We start from the raw sequence: 17,121 nt of genomic DNA, 5'->3' as shown, positions 1-17,121 counted from the left end.
AGGCTGGAATTGAACCTGAGACCCTGGTGCTGTGAGGCAGCAGTGCTAACCACTGAGCCACCGTGCCACCCAATATTTGCAATATCTGTGGCTGTAAATTAGAAAAGATTAGGTTGAGGGAGAAGTAGACTGTGAGAAGATTAGACAGGTGTATGCTGTCATTTTCAGTCCTTTCATCCTCTCTGCTGGCCATGACCAGTTACAGCTGTTTCCTTAAGTTGTGGTTGTGTCTGTGCCCCACTGGTTAAGTGCTGATATCATTGGTTATGCAATACTTTGTCCTGCAAGACAGAGGGGAGTGCATTAGTGAGTGTGGTCCAATGTGTTTGGATGATGTTCTCTTAGTTGAATGGATTGAAATATGAGCAACTTCAAGGATCTGGCTGTGAGACTTGTACTGTGAGAGGTGTGATTGGTAATCTTGGTGAGTGAGTGATGGGGCCTCTGGTACATTACTCAATGTATGAAGGTCGTGGTGCATTTGGTGTGTTGTAGCCTTGGGGGAGTATTCACTGATTTTGACCACTTGCAAGGACTTTGAACCTCTTTTAGCGTTGCATCCAGATCCTCAGGGTTACATGCCTGGCATTGAGTGCTTGGCTTACTCCTTAAGTTAGTCTGTCCTCATCTTTTGCCTCTCAGGTTTTGTGCCCCTTATACAACAATGTAACTACACAACAGTGCATTTAAAGCTGCTGCACACTGTATCCTGTAAATGAGCAGGCAGCACATATTTTGCCTGCATTGTCATAAATGGTGTGAGTTAACACAAACCTCACTCATTTTTAGGCCTTACCGAATTTTCACCTTTAATTCTGCGAACTGAGATGAGCCTTTGTAGATAGCTTTTAAATGGATACACTACTCTTGGCTGCCTTCTACAAGTGTCCAGTTGCAGCTTTGAGACCTTAAACTATCTGGCAATTTCTCTGGAATTTCAATCTGACTATATTATAGGCTTCTGAAACTGCCATTGATTGAAAGGAGTTGATCCAGTTCAGTCTGTAATATCCTGGAAGGTCGGTCATCAAATAATCAAAGCCGCTGGGAGAAAAGAGAAAGGAAACAGCAGAAAAACATGAGGTAAACCAGTATTAAAAATATATTGAAAAGAATTTTATACATATCCCTCCTCCTACTAATGTATGTGACAGGTTTAGATACGATAGACAGGGAAAACCTGTTCCAATTGGCTGATGATATAAAGACTAAAGGAGATCGATTTAAGAGAAGCACAACTATTTTATAAAATGAGTGGTACTTACATGGAATTGTGGAAACCGAGACAATCAGTGAATGTGAAATGAAGTTTGATCAACAATTCTAGCGAATAAACTTGCAGGGCTACAGAAAGAGAGTGGAGAAATGAGGCTGACTGAATTACTCCACAGGAACTAGCATTAAAGCAATGGGGACATAAGCTCTTTCATGCTATTTCAATGATTCCACAACTATATGTTTCGTTAACATAAAATCAACGACATGCAGAGATTTTAGCTCCCTGAGACAACATTAATTTAATGCATTATTTAGCACACAAAATGTGTACATTTCACCATTTCATACAATAGATAACTGACAGTTAAAATAGTATGAATGCATGGGAAAACATAGTCAAAAATCACACAACACCAGGTTATAGTCCAACAGGTTTAATTGGGAGCACACTAGCTTTCGGAGCGACGCTCCTTCATCAGGCGGTAGTCATAGCTGTCACTTGCAGAAGGACATTGGACACAAGTACAGGGAACAAATTTCTCTTAAAAAGTTTGCATGAGTATCTTGCGATGCATGTATTGTTTGTCAAGCAGAAGAAGCCCAGACCCTGGAGCTGTCATTTAGAATTCTCCCTGATCTGTTCCCGGGCATTGTAAGTGTTTGATGTACTATGGAATACCTCTTCAAACAAGACAAGAAAATCTGCTTTCAGAAGCTTTCTTTTCTGCTCAGTTTTGTTTCTCAGTTTGTGGTTTATTTATTTTCATCTTAAGACAATATACTGGCCAACTGTGTATTGTTGTTTCTGAAATTATACAGAATCCATTTCTTTGTCTCTTTCCTAGATGCTTTGCATTTGTCTTCTAGCTTTTAATAGTTCCTGGTCTAACCTGTAGAATTCTGAAAGCAAGGTGTACAGTTAATATACTGATTTATATTGAATGTCGTAGTATTTTGTGTGGGTGGAAAGCAGAAGTAGAGTTTTCAGATTTGTCATGTATTAACATCTCTAATTTATGATGCTGCTGTTTCTCATCGAGTGTGCAGAATGTCACATCAACAGCTGAATATCATAGTTTCAAAGTTATTTTTTGCTTATGTTTTATGCACTCCTGTGTCCTGATATCTGTTTGATTTGTCTTTGAGCGCTTATCTAAAGTGTGTGTAAGCTGACTGGTTTGTTAGTCTGTTTTGTGGTGAGCGAAATGTGTGCTGGAACATTGACAAAGTAAAAACTTTGCACATAATTATTTGCTGAAAATGGTCCACTTTGCCCGTTTTTTGTGTTCATATAATGAAACACGATAACATAGGAATTAGAAACAGGAAAAGGACAGTCAGCCCCTCGAGTCTGCAGTGCTATTCAGAAATATCACGGCTAATCAGGTTACTCCATGTTCTTGTCTGCTGCCCCACTTCCCTATAATGTTTCACCTCTTTGCTCATCAAAAACTTACCTATTTCTTCCTTAAAAATATTCAAAGACTCTTCTTTCACAATCTTTTGAACAATAGAGTTCCAAAGATTCGTAACCCTCTATGAGGAAAAAATAATCTTTCTTTCTCCTGTCTTAAATGGTAACCCCTTAATTTGTATACAGTGACCTTTGGTTCTAGGGTCTCATGCCAGGGTACACATGCTCTTCATAGCCACCCTGCAATGGTCCCTCAGATTGTTATACAAGTCAATCAAGTCACCCTAAACTCCAATGCATACAAACCTAGCCTGTCTGATCGTTTTTCTCAGAAGGCAACCTGCCCATTTCAGATATTAGTCAATTAAACTTTTATTTCCAATGTATTTGCATCCCCCCTTAAATAAGGAGATGGCTAAAGAGATAGATACTGTATATAAAAATCCTGACATGGTGCACCAATGCCCTTTAGTTACGTTACATTTCACATATACTTTAGTAATCAATTCCCCTTGCAATAAATGAGAACATTCTGTTAGCTTTCCTAATGACTTGCCCAACCTCCAGACCAATCTTTTGCAGTTCGTGCATTAGGATATTTTGATCCTTAAGTTTCTCTGAGCTATAGAATCTCTCACCATTTTGATAACCCGCTTCTTCTTCCCAAAGTGGAAACTTACACATTTTTCCATTATACTTCTTTTGGCAGACCTTTGCCCACTAACCTGAACTATTTATGTGCTTTGTGGCCTCCTCTTGACAACTTACTTTTTTATCCATGTTTGTATCATCAGAAGATTTTGCAACCATACCTTTGGCACCTTTTATCCAAGTCATATTTATTTAAACAATAAAATGTTGAGGATATTGAAGATATAAAAGTTAAGTTCAGAAGAAGAGATCATACGGGATTTGAAATGTCAACGCTATTTCTCTTTCCTTAGATCTGCCAGACTTGTTGAGTTGTTCCAGCATTCTCTGTTTTAATTGAGGACCCAGCACTGATTCCTGTAGCGCACAACTTGTTCAATCTTGCCAACCAGAAAATGACCCATTTATGGCTATTCTTTGGATCATGTTAACTAGCCAATCATCTATTCATGCCAATGTGTTATTCCTACATGTTGACCTTTTTATTTTCTGCAATAAACATTGATCCAGTACCTTATCAAATGGTTTGAGTATCAAGATATAGTATGAAAACAAGTTTTCCTTTCTCCACAGCATGTATTGCTTCCAGAAAAACTCCAATAAATCCGTTAAACATGAAGTCCCTTTTGCAGAACAATGTTGACTCTGCCTGATCACCTTAAACTTTTCAAAATGCCCTGCTCTAATGTCTTTAGTAAAAGCTTCTAACATGTTCCCTTTGACAGGTGATAAGCTAACTAGCCTGTCATTTTCAACTTTCTGTCTCTCTCCTTTCTTGAAAAACAGTGTTATACTAACTATTTTCGAATGCAAAGGCACCTTCTGCAAATGAAAGGAAATTTGAAAAATTAAAACTTACACATCGACTTTCTCACTTGTCACTAGATTTAATGATAAAAACCATCAGGGCTTGGGGATTTGTCAGCCCACAACACTAATTTTTACAATTAGTGAGTACCACTCAACTGCTGATTGTAATTCTATTGTGTTCACCCCCCCCCTTCCATTTCTTGAACTGGAGCTATTTTTGGGGTGTTATTTGCATCCTGTATCATGAAGACCAAGTAAAATATCTTTTCAATTCATCTGCTATCTCCTTCCCTTTTTTAATTTCCTAGGTTTGCATTCTGTGGGACCAATGCTCACTTGTTAACATTTCTTCTTTAAGTAAATATCGAAATTCTTAATATCCATTGTTACATTTCTAGTTGTTATTCTCTAGTACTCTGTTTCTCTCCTTATTAATCTTTTACTCAATCTTTGCTCTCATTTTTTATATTCTGTCCAATCTCTGACCTGTCAACTATCTTAGCACAATTATGTTTGTCTTCAAGTCTGATATTATCCTTTGTTTTTTCTTTTAGTTAACCGCGATGGAGTATCCACACTTAGATGTTTTATTTCTTGCTTGAATATACCTATTCTGTGCAATCTGGAATATCCCTTAAATATTTCTGTTTGCTTCTCTACAGATTATCCCTAAATCCAAATTGTCAGTTCAGGTTAGCTACCTTTCATGCCCTCATAATTGCCTCAAATACTAGTCTTGGACCTGCTCTTCTCGCCTCCAAGCTGAGTGTAAACTTCCATACTATTATCAATGCTGCTGCTGTGCACTACCTTCACTAATGTTATAAATTCATCCTATCCCATTGAGCAATACCAGGTCTAATATAATTTACTTCCTTATTGGCTCTGTTGTTAAATCTGTTGTTTTTGTATCCACTGTGCAAAGTAACTGATTGTATTTACATCCAACGCTCTTGGAGTATTGTGTTCAGTTTTGGTCATCTTGCTACAGGAAGGATGTTATTAAACTGGGAAGAGTGCAGAAGAAATTTACAAGAATGTTGCCAGGACTCGATGGTCTGAGTTATAAGGAGAAGTTTGATAAGCTAGGACTCCTTTCTAAAGAGCGTAGAAGACTGAGGGGGGATGTTATAGAAGCTAATAAGATCATGATAGGCCTGGATAGGGTGAATGTACTCAGTCTTTTTCCCAGGGTTGGGGAGTCAAGGACTAGAGGACATCAGTTTAAGGATGGAGGTGAAAGAATTAAAGGGAACCTGAGAGGCATCTTTTTTACACAGTGGGTGGTAAGCACATGGAATGAGCTGCCAGTGGAAGTGGTTGAAGTGGGTACATTGACAACATTTAAAAGGCATTTGGACAAATATATGGATAGAAAAGGGTTTAGAAGGATATGGACTAAGTGCAGGGAAATAGGGTTAGTGTGGATGGACATTTTGGTCAGCTTGAACTGGATTGGTGTGAAGGGTCACTCTCCGTGCTGAGGACTCTATGACTGTAATAACAAATTTAACAATTTATAGAATGAGAAAAAGCCATGAAGTTCTCTCCTCAGATGAATGTGCAACTTCGCAGCATTATTGTCTCTGCTTAATTATTTTCAGTTTCTTAAGACAGTTTGTTAAGAGTGGGAGTAATCTATATGAGAGTATATCTCTCTGAAATTTCAGTCATATCCTAAAGCTAATTACATAATAATAATCACTCAGAAAACTGCCTCAAGCTGTAAATGATTTTATAAAGATTTATGTTTACAAGTCCAATGGAACTTATTACATTGGTCAGTGTCTGTGGTAATTCTATTGAAAGAGATTGATTACATGTTGTTTTGTACTAATGCAAACTCCACAACAAATTTGTCAGATGACACCATTGCACACTGCAAACCAGAAGAGATGGTCTACTTTAATTGCCAAAAGCAAAATATATTCAAAGTTGTAACTGTGAGGGATGGGTTTTGGTATGTTAGATAAAGAATTAAGCCTCTTAGCTGTACTTCCAATATGATTTAGGAACATAGAAACAAGAACAAGAGTAGACCTTTCAGCTTCTTGAGCTTGTTCCACCATTCAACTATAGCATTGTAGATCTTCTGCCTCAGAATAATTTTGCCATATTATCCCTATATATCTTGATACCTTTAATATCTAGAAATATATTGATCTTTGTTTTGAATATGCAGAATAATTGAGTTTTGACAACCCTCTTGAGTAGACAATTACAAAGATTCAACACCTCACGCTGTACATCTCTATGACTCTATGACTCTGAAAAATTACTTATCATCTCAGTCACCTCATATTTTGAGATTTTCTCCCCTGGTTCTATTGATATCAGTCAGGGGAGACATCTTTCATCTACCCTGTCAACTATACAGGTGGTTTGAAAGTGACGTATTAGACTATAGTAGAGATGGCAATCCAAGAACCCAACCCATGGAATAGAGTTATTGCACCAAGGTATAAATTTAATATTACCAACGTTAATTTTAATGTTCTTTAATGTTAAAATAGTTATGGAGAGGGACAAAACTGGTTCACAGATTCAAGATCTAAATTGGGGCAAGGCAAATTTTGAATGAATTAGAGAGGAGCTTGCAGGGATTGATTGGAGTAGTTTGTTTGCAGGCAAAGGAACCTCTGGCAAGTAGGAGGCCTTTAAAAGTGAGATAGCCAAAGTTCAAGGTCTAAATGTTCCTGTGAGGATGAAGGGCAAGGTTGACAGGAATAGGGAACCCTGGATGACAAGAAATATTGAGGCTTTGACCAGAAAAAGGAGGCATGGATCAGGTACAAGCAGCTGGGATCAAGGGAATCCCTGGGTATTTACAGGGAATACAGGAGTTTTTGGAGAAGAAAATCAGGAGGGCAAAAAGGGAGCGCGAGATAGTCTTGGCTGAGAAGATTAGGGTGAATCCAAAAAGATAATTTAAGTATGTTAAAGGAAAAAGAATAACTAGAGAGAGTATAGGACCAAAGTAGACATGTATGTGTGAAACCACAGGTGTTTACCATGGAGAAAGACATGAAGACTAAGGAGCTTGGGCAAGTTAGTGATGATGCCTTGGGAGCAGTCCATATCACAGTATAACAGGTGTTGGATGTATTAAAATGTATGAAGGTGGATAAATCCTGACCAATTATATATATGAACACTGCAAGAGGCTAGAGAAGAAATTGCAGGGGCCTTGGCTGATATCTTTGCATCATCGTTAGTCACAGGTGAGGTCCCAGATGACTGGAGGGTAGCAAGTGTTGTGGCCTTATTCAAGAAAGGCTGCAAAGGAACACAAAGGAACTATAGACCAGTCAGCCTAATATCAGTGGTGGGGAAGTTACTTGAGAAGATTCTGAGGGATAAGATATACATGCATTTGGAAATACAGGGTTTGATTCAGAATAGTCAACATTTTGTGAGTGGGAGATCATGTCTCACAAATTGTAGAGTCTTGTATGTTTAATTATGATCACCCCTCATTCTTCTAAACTGTATTCAATAAAGGCAAGAAAAATTGGACAGCATGGCGGTGCAGTGGTTCTTTGGTGAAGTGACCAGGAAGGTTGATGAGGGCAGGGTGGTAGACTTAGTCTTCATGGATTTCATTAAGGCCTTTGGTTCCACATGGTAGGCTGCTCTGAAAGGTTAGATTGCATGGAATCGAGGGTGAGCTGGCAAACTAGATACAACATTGGCGTGATAGTAGGAAGTAGAAAGTACAAGTGGAAGGACAATTGTTGGATTGGAGGTGTGTGACTAGTGGAATCTCTCAGGGTCGGTGCTGGATCCATTGCTGTTTGTTATCTATAGCAATGATTTAGATGAAAATGTACAAGGAATGATAAGTAAGTTTGCTGATGACATTAAAATAGGCAGCATCGTGGACAGTGAGTAAGGTTATTAGAAATTGCAGCAGGACCTTGATCAGCTGGGGAAGTGAGCCAGAAAATGGTAAATGGAGTATAATATAGATAAGTCTGAGGTATTGCATTTTGGAAAGTCAAATCAAGATAGGAGTTTCATGGTGAATGGTAGGGCCTTAAGGAATATAGTGGAACAGAGGGATCTTGCAGTTCAGGTTCACAATTCTCTGAGAGTGGAGTCACAGGTAGACGGAGCAGTAAAGAAGGCTTTTGGTGCACTGGCCTTCATCGGTCAGGGCATTGTTATAGAAGTTGGGAAGTTATGTTTCAGTTATACAGGATGTTTGTGAGGCTGCGCTTGGGGTATTGTGTTCAGTTTGGTCACCTTGTTATAGGAAGGATGTTACTAAACTGGAAAGAATGCAGAAGAAGTTTACAAGGATGTCGCTTGGACTCAATGGTCAAAGTTATAGGGAGGGGTTAGACAAGCTAGGAGATTTTTCTTTAGAGCATAGGAGAGTGAGAGGGGACCTTATAGAGGTGTATAAGGTCATGAGAGGCATGGATAGAGCAAATACACTCAGTCTTTTTTCCAGGGTTGGGGAATTGAGCACAGAGGGCATCAGTTTAAAGTTAGAGGGGTAGGAATAAAAGGGAACCTGAGGGGCAACATTTTTACAGAGAGGGTGGTATGCATATGGAATACACTGCCAGCAGAAGTGGTTGGAGAGGATACATTAACAAGATTTAAAGGCCGTTGTCAAATACATGGATATGAAAGGATTAAAAGGATATAGGCCGAATGCAGGGAAATGGGATTAGTGTGGATGGACGTTTTGGTTGAGATGGAACAGATTGGGTCAAAGGGCTGTCTCTGTGCTGTAGGACTCTATGACTCTATGACTCTATTACAAGAGATGTAAAGAAATGTTTCCTGCTGCTATTTTAATAAGACATGTTAGAAAGGATGACAATGTAGTTACTGATCAATATTTGTTTATCAAAAACATTTGTGTGCTGCAATGTTTATAATTACCGTTACCTGAGAATGAATTGACCAAAAGCAGGGGTTGCTTCTGAGAGCTGCAGAACCACAGATGCTCAGTAAGAGCTCACACACCCCCAACCTTTGATAAATCAATCCCATTTTCTTTCACCACTACTTTTTACATGACAGTTATTGAAATGTGTTTCTAATTGAATATCATGTTTCTAAAAATCACCTTGGTAGTGGACACTTTAACAAGTAACAGTTAGAACCTGAGAATGTTTTATCACTAAAATGGGACATATAGGACACAGGGAGAATGTCTGTATGGAGTTTGTGCAGTCACACCTGAGGTTAAAATTGAACCTGGGTCCCCAGTGTTGTGGAGTAGTAATGCCAACCATTGAGCCACCATGCTGCCCAATATTATACTTTTATTCAGGAGAGTTTAGAAGAATGTGGGGTGAGATGTTATTAAACTGGAAAGAATGCAGAAGAAGTTTGCAAGGATGTTGCTTGGACTCAATGGTCAAAGTTATAGGGAGGGGTATACTAATGCAAACCTGCTTGGATCAAAACGTGAACTGTAGTTGGTAATTTCTTCAGTTGGAGCTTATTTGGTTCCTTTGCTTTATGGTTCTCAGGTGGAGTTTGTAATGTTAACATGATGCTCATAAATACAAAATCTGCATGGTTATAAGTAGAAGAAACTCCAGTGACCCCCTCAGTGCTCTGCCCAATGTGTTTGTCTATAGTAGAACAGAAGAACGTAAGAACTACAAGCAGGACAAGACTGTTCAGCTCTTCGTGCCTACCCTGCCATTCAGAAAGATTATGGTTGATCTCCTCCCGGCCTCAAATCCACCATGTTTATAATCTCTTCACAGTCCTCAACTTCTCGATTGCAGAAATCCATCTACATCCTTTTTAAGTACTTTAGGTGAACTAACCCCTACAACTCTTTGGTGTACACAATATGCGGCATTCACTACACTCTGGGAGGACAAATTGATTTGCATCTCAATATCAAATGAATGTCCTCTTGTTCTGTAACTATGTCTTCTAGTTTGAGATTCCCTCACTGGGGGAAGCATCTACCTTGTCAAGCTCCTTCAGAGTTTTGTATGTTTAAATATGATCACTCCTCATTCTTCTACACTCTACTGAATAAAGGCATAACATTGGGCAGCATGATGGCACAATGGTAGGCATTACTGCTGCACAACACTGGGGACCCAGGTTCAATTTTAACCACAGGTGACTGCACAAACTCCATATAGACTTTCTCCCTGTGTCCATGTGGGTTTCTACTGTGTGTTCTGGTTTCCTCCCACAGTCCAAAGATGTGTAGGTTACATAGATAGGCCATGTTAAATTCCCCTGTAGTGTTCAGGGATGTGCAAGCAAGGTGGGTTAGTCATGGGGAATGTGGGGTTTTGGGAATGGGGGCGAGGTGTGTGAGATTCTCTTCAGAGGTTGATGTAGATTTGATGGGCTGAATGGCCTCTATCTGTGCTGTAGGAATTGTATGATTCTAATCTTTCATTCCAGGAATAAGCCTTGTGAACTATTGAACTGCCTTCATTGCCAATATATCTGCTTTTATAAAGCATGGAGGCCAAATGAGTACACAGTACTCCAAATGCAGATTCACCAGCATTCTATACAGTTGTAATAAGACTTCCTTCATTTTAAACTTCAACCATTTTGAAATAAAGGTCAAAGTTCCATTTGTCTTCTTATTTGAATTTGGATACATTACACTCTTGCCCCCTCCTCCAAGTCATTAATAAATGTAGGAAATAATTCAGGCTCCAGATGTAATCCTAGTGTCATTCTCTAGTTACATGTTTTCAACTTGAAAAAGATGTATTAATACTGACTCTATCTCTGTATATGAACCAATCTTCAATGTTTGCAAATATATTACTGAGAACTCTTATCTTGTTCAATAACCTTTTATGTTGCACCTTACTGAAATCCCAATATTGTACATCTACTAGTTATCCTTTATCAACTCCACTTATTATTTCTTCAATGAACTTTAGTAAATTTGCCAAACATGATTTCCCTTTTCACAAAACCATGTTGATTCATTCTGATTTCTAAACATCCTGCTATTTCTTCCTTAATAAAAGACACTAACATTATCCCTGTGACAGATGTTCGACTGCCTGGCCTTTAGTTTCTTGTTTTCTGTCTTTGTTCCTTCTTGAACAGGGTGTCACATTAACAGTTTTCCAATTTGCTGGAACAGTCTTAGACTCCAGTGAGTTCTTGAATATTTCAACCAAAGCCTCCATTATCGCTGCCACCACTTACTTTAAAACCCTTCCATGCAGGCCAACAGGTTCTAGTGGCTTGCCTGCCTTTCATTCCATTAGCTTGTCAAATATTTCCCCCTCAAAATAGAGACAGTTATAAAATATTTTTTCCCAATAGAACTTTGCTTATCTATTATCTTTGGGGTGTTTACAGTGTCCTCCATCATAAAAACCAATACAAAACATTGCTTGATCTACAGTCATTTCTGATATAATGCGACAATCCCATTCTCATGTAATCTCACATTATCAGAAATTTGTGCATTAACCATGCCATTTAAACTAATGGGGACGGAATTGCATTAAGGCCAGTAAAGGTACAGAAAGTTCGTGTTTTACAAATAACGATCTAAATTCTTCAATTGCATTAAAGCCAATTCATGTTAAAGAAACAAGCATTATAGCAGAACCAACTATATCTGTTATTTCGCTGGTCACTTTCATTAACTTCACAGGTACAATGCCTAAGGATTCCGCACTAATTTTAGCTATGACTCATGCTTGTTAGATACTTATAGATACTCTTGATTTTGTTTTTATATTTCTTGCCAATTTACTTTTATGACCTTTTGCCTCCATTTTTAGTAGTTGGTTCCTTAAAAAAGATTCCCAATCCTCTGGTCTACCACTAGTTTTCATCTCTCTGTATGCCTTAGCTTTTGATTGGATACTTGCCTTGATCATTTTTTTGGCAGCCACAGGTTGTTCACCTTTCTCATGGAGTGTTTATGTTTTGAATGGACTAAATTTTTGCAGACCATTATAAAATATCTGCATCTAATGCCATCCACTGCTAATCCATTGACTTTCCCATTGTCTCTTTTATAGAGCAATAGAGATGCCTAGCACAGGAAAAAAAAACCCTTCAGCCCATCACTTCCATGCTGGTCAAAAACAGTCAGCTAACTATTTTACTTCCATTTTCCAGCACTTGGCCCATATTCTTGTATGCCTTGGCAATGCAAGTGCTCATCTACATACTTCTTCTGAAACATTATGAGGTTTAGTGCCTCTCACACCTTACTAGCAGTGAATTCCAGATTCTTACCACCTTCTGGATGAAAATGTTGTACCTCACATCTCCTCTCAACCTTCTGCCCTTTACCTTAAATCAATGCCCCTGGTCATTGATTCTGCAACCAAGGGGAAAAGATTTTTACTGTCTACTCTGTCTGTGCCCCTCATTATTTTATATATCTCAATCTCATCCACTCTCAAACACTTCTGCTCTAAGGGAAGCAACCCTAATCTCTCAGTAACTGAAACTCTCCAGCCCAGGCAACATTCTGGTAAATCTCCTCTGCACCCTCTCTGGTGAGCTATTCTTCTGATTGCCCAGATTGTTGCTGCTTAGGGTTGGTCCTAAGATGGCCAATGGAGAGCTCTTGTTCAAAACCCTGAACCATCATTGCACACACTTCATCTCCCATGGTCTCTCATAGCCACAGGGAGCTCCAACAGCTCTTGCTGCTGGCCTCCGTACAGCTGACTTTCCTGTGACTCCTGAGTACCTGTATCTGTGTTGAGTTGATCATGCCTTTGTCACAGAATGGATACAGGCACAGAAGAAGATCACTTAGCCTACTGTGTGTGTTCCTGCTCCCAGAAGGAGCAATTCACCTCGAGTCGTACACTCTGTTTCCATGCTGTATGACTCTTCACTGCAACTAGTCCATCCCAACAATATTCCCAAACTAAACTTGTCTCGCCTGCCAGCGCCTGGCCGATATCCCTCCAAATATTTCTTATTCATGTACTTATCCAAATGTCTTTAATATGTTGCAACTGTACTCACATCTACCACTTCCTCTGGAAGTTCATTCCACAAATGAACCACTGTGTGTAAAAAAAATGCCCCTCATATCTTCATAAATCTTTCTCCTCTCACCTTAAGAATATTTCCCTGAGTCTTGAAATCCCTCACGTGAGGGAAAAGGTACCTGTCATTCACCTTACCTCTATCCGTCATTATTTTATAAGCCTCTGTAAGGTCACCTCTCAAGCTCCAATGCTCCAGTAAGAATAGTCCCAGCCTATCCAGCCTCTCCTTATCCCTGAAACCCTCCATTCCTGGCAACAATCAGGTAAGTCTCTTCTAAACCCTCTCCAGCTTAATAATATTCTTCCTATAACCTAGTGTCACTCTTTCACTTCCTTCCTCTTATCCTGCATGTCCTTCATTTTCAAATATACCTCTTAATTTCTCTTGAATACTTTGACCCTGCCTGTACCACACTCTCAGGCAGTGGCCAACATCAGAGCTGGAGATCAGAAACGTGAACAGAAATTGTTGGAGAAACTCAGCAGGTTTGGAGACATCTGTGGGAGAGAAAGCAGAGTTAATATTTCAAGTTCAGTGACCTTTCCTCACTTGCTGTAAGAATAATCTATTCCTCCTGTTGTCAATTTTTTTTGCTTTATCTCAGATCTATGCCTTTTGTTTCTCAATTGTTTCAACAATAGAACCAATTTGTCCCACTTCATTCATCCAGACTCCTCATGATTTTGAACATGTCAATCAAACCTCCTCTCCACCTTTCTTCTCCAAGGAGAACAGTTCTAGTTTCTCCAATCTATCTGCATAACTGACATGATTTGGAGATGCCAGTATTGGACTGGGGTGTACAAAGTTAAAAATCACACAACACCAGGTTATAGTCCAACAGGTTTAATTGGAAGCACTAGCTTTCGGAGCGATGCTCCTTCATCAGGTGATAGTGGAAGGCTCGATTGTAACACAGAATTTATAGCAAAACTTTACAGTGTGATGTAAATTTTTGCTATAAATTCTGTGTTACGATCGAGCCCTCCACTATCACCTGATGAAGGAGCGTCGCTCTGAAAGCTAGTGCTTCCACTTAAACCTGTTGGACTATAACCTGGTGTTGTGTGATTTTTAACTTTGCATAACTGAAGTTCCTTATCCCTGAAGCCATTGTCATGAATGTTATCTGCATCATCAGTAAGGCCTTCATATCATGCATAGAGTCATAGAGATTTTACAACATGGAAAAGGCCCTTTAGCCCATCATTTCCACTCTGGTCATTAAACATCCATTTATTTGAATCGCATTTTCAATCACTGGGCTGGAACCTTTTATGTTATAGCATTTTTCAGTGTTCATCTCATTAATATAGTTCCCAGAACCGTTATATTTTATACATGTTAAACACAACTTCCTTGCTTTTATAATATGTGTTGCTAATGATAAAGCCCAGGATAATGTATACTTTATGAACAGTACTCTCAACTTGTTCTGCCACCTTCATTGATTTATACACATATACATCCAGGTTCCTCAGCTCCTGTACTCCCTTTAGGATTGTATATTTTGTTTCATATTGTCTCTTTGCATTGTTCCCACCAAAATGAAGAAATCACTCCACACTTCCCAGCCTCTACATTATGGGCTAATAAGCAATTCATCACCACCTACTTGAGGGCATTTAGAGATGGGCAATAAATATTTACTTAGCTAGTGATGCCCAAATCCCATGAATGAATGTGAAAAAACCCTCTGCCTTATCAATTGTAAACCCCTCAGTTGTCTAAAGAATCTCCATCTTCACCATAATCTGTGTCGTACCTTTTATCTTGGTGAAGGCAGATGCAAGCCATTCAATTAGTTGTCTCAGCCATGCTTTTGGCCCCATATATAAAATTTCCTTTTGAAGTCTAATCAGTGTCACTCCCTTCATTTTTTTATAGAAGACTTTAAAGTGCCCTTTATGTTAACTGCCAGTTTATTCTCATATTCTCATAGATTCGTAGAGTCATAGAGATGTACAGCATGGAAACAGACCCCTCGTTCCAACCCATCCATGCCAACCAGATATCCCAACCCAATATAGTCCCACCTGCCAGCACCCGGCCCATATCCCTCCAAACTCTTTCTATTCATATACCCATCCAAATGCCTCTTAAACGTTGCAATTGTACCAGCCTCCACCACTTCCTCTGGCACCTCATTCCATACACGTACCACTCTCTGCGTGAAAAAGTTGACCCTTAGGTCTCTTTTATATCTTTTCCCTCTTACCCTAAACCTATGCCCTCTAGTTCTGGACTCTCTGTTGTAATCTGAGGTAACCCTCTTCGCTATCCACTACACCTCCAATTTTGGTGTCACCTACAAACTTACTAACTGTATCTCTTATGCTCGCATCCAAATCGTTTATTCTCTTTGTTTCTGTTATCTGCCTTTTCAATCTTCTTGGAATTTTATAATCAGGCTGGCTATTGGTTGTTTTCTCCAGCTGACATCTGTCCGAAGTATACTTTTTCATATTCATCTTCAGTTTTTTTTAATCTAAAGGTGTGGTTCTTTGTTCGCCCAACCTGTTCCCTCCATGGGTGTTTACCTTGACTGTGCCCAAACAATCTCTTCAGCAACAGTTTTGATTCCATTTTATCCGGATCAGATTCATACAGCATTGAAATTGGCTAACACACTTATTATTGCACCAGATTGTTCCTTGCCAATTTTTATCTTAAACCTTATTATAAAATTATCACTATTTTCAAAATGTTCCTGTACTGATATGTGTGACAACTTGACGTACCTGATTCATAAGGGCAAAGTCTAGCAATGCCTCTTCTCCCATTGGACTGGGAAGTTACTGCCGTTGAAAACACCTCTCAGCACAGGCTGGGAACTCTTGACTGTTGTTTACGCCATTATCCAAGTCTATATTTAGATAGTTAAAGTCCCCCATTACAAATATTCCATATCGTGCATATCTCTGTGATTTCCTTGCTAGTTTGTTCTACTTCTTTCCCACTAGTTGGTAACGTAAAGACCTCACTGACCAATGTAGTTGCTCCTTTTTTGTTAAAAAATAAAAGCAAATTGCTGCGGATGCTGGAATCTGAAACCAAAAGAGAAAATGCTGGAAAATCTCAGCAGGTCTGGCAGCATCTAAAAGGAGAGAAAAGAGCTGACATTTCGAGTCTAACTGACCCTTTGTCAAAAAAAACTTTTATCCAAGTCTATATTTAGATAGTTAAAGTCCCCCATTATAAATATTTAATATCGTGCACATCTCTGTGATTTCCTTGCTCGTTTGTTCTTCTTCTTTCCCCCTAGTTGGTAACCTAAAGAACATTTTTTTGACAAAGGGTCAGTTAGACTCGAAACGTCAGCTCTTTTCTCTCCTTACAGATGCTGCCAGACCTGCTGAGATTTTCCAGCATTTTCTCTTTCGGCTCCTTTTTTGTTGTTGCATACTTCTGGATCCTGAGCTTGGCTGCTCTGGGAAACCTGCTGTCTCCTTTTGTTCTCTGAAGCAACAATTTCTCCATTTTTCTTTCCTTCCCCATCTTCCCTGAAAACTTTATGCTCCAGGAATATTTATTGCACAATCCTGAAACTTGTTGGGATTATAGAGTCATACAGCATAGAAAGAGACCATTTCCATCCAACTCATCCACACCAACCAGACATCCCAATCCGATCTAGACTCATTTGCCAGTATTTGGCCCATATCCCTCTAAATCCTTCCTATTCATGTACCTTTCCAGCTGCATTTTAATTTATACCAGTCTCCACCACTTCCTCTTGCAGGTCATTCCGTACATTCACCACCCTCTGTGGGAAAAGTTATCCCTCAGGTGCTTTTGTAAACCTTACCCCTCTCACTGTAAACCTATGTTGTCTAGTTTTGCACTTCCCCACCCTAGAAAAAAGGCCATTCACCTTGTCTATGATCCTCATGTATTTATAAACCGCTAAGGATTACCCCTTAGCCTCTAACACTCCAAGGGATAAATAGCCCCAGCTTATTCAGCCTCTCCTTAGAGCTCAAACCCTCCAGACCCGGCAATATTCTTGTGAATCTTTTCTGCACCCTCTCAAG

The 17,121-nt window shown here is 39.3% G+C and overlaps 1 protein-coding gene across 1 annotated transcript in view; it reads left to right on the top strand.

The window, feature by feature from the left end:
• dntt (deoxynucleotidyltransferase, terminal) overlaps positions 1 to 17,121 on the top strand; it is a 271,547-nt gene that overhangs the window by 161,277 nt on the left and 93,149 nt on the right. The window lies entirely within an intron of this gene.

This window comes from Chiloscyllium punctatum, chromosome 38 (assembly GCF_047496795.1).
Source record: "Chiloscyllium punctatum isolate Juve2018m chromosome 38, sChiPun1.3, whole genome shotgun sequence".
In the NCBI taxonomy this organism is placed as follows: Eukaryota; Metazoa; Chordata; class Chondrichthyes; order Orectolobiformes; family Hemiscylliidae; genus Chiloscyllium; species Chiloscyllium punctatum.
This window is presented reverse-complemented; position numbering and strand designations above follow the sequence as displayed.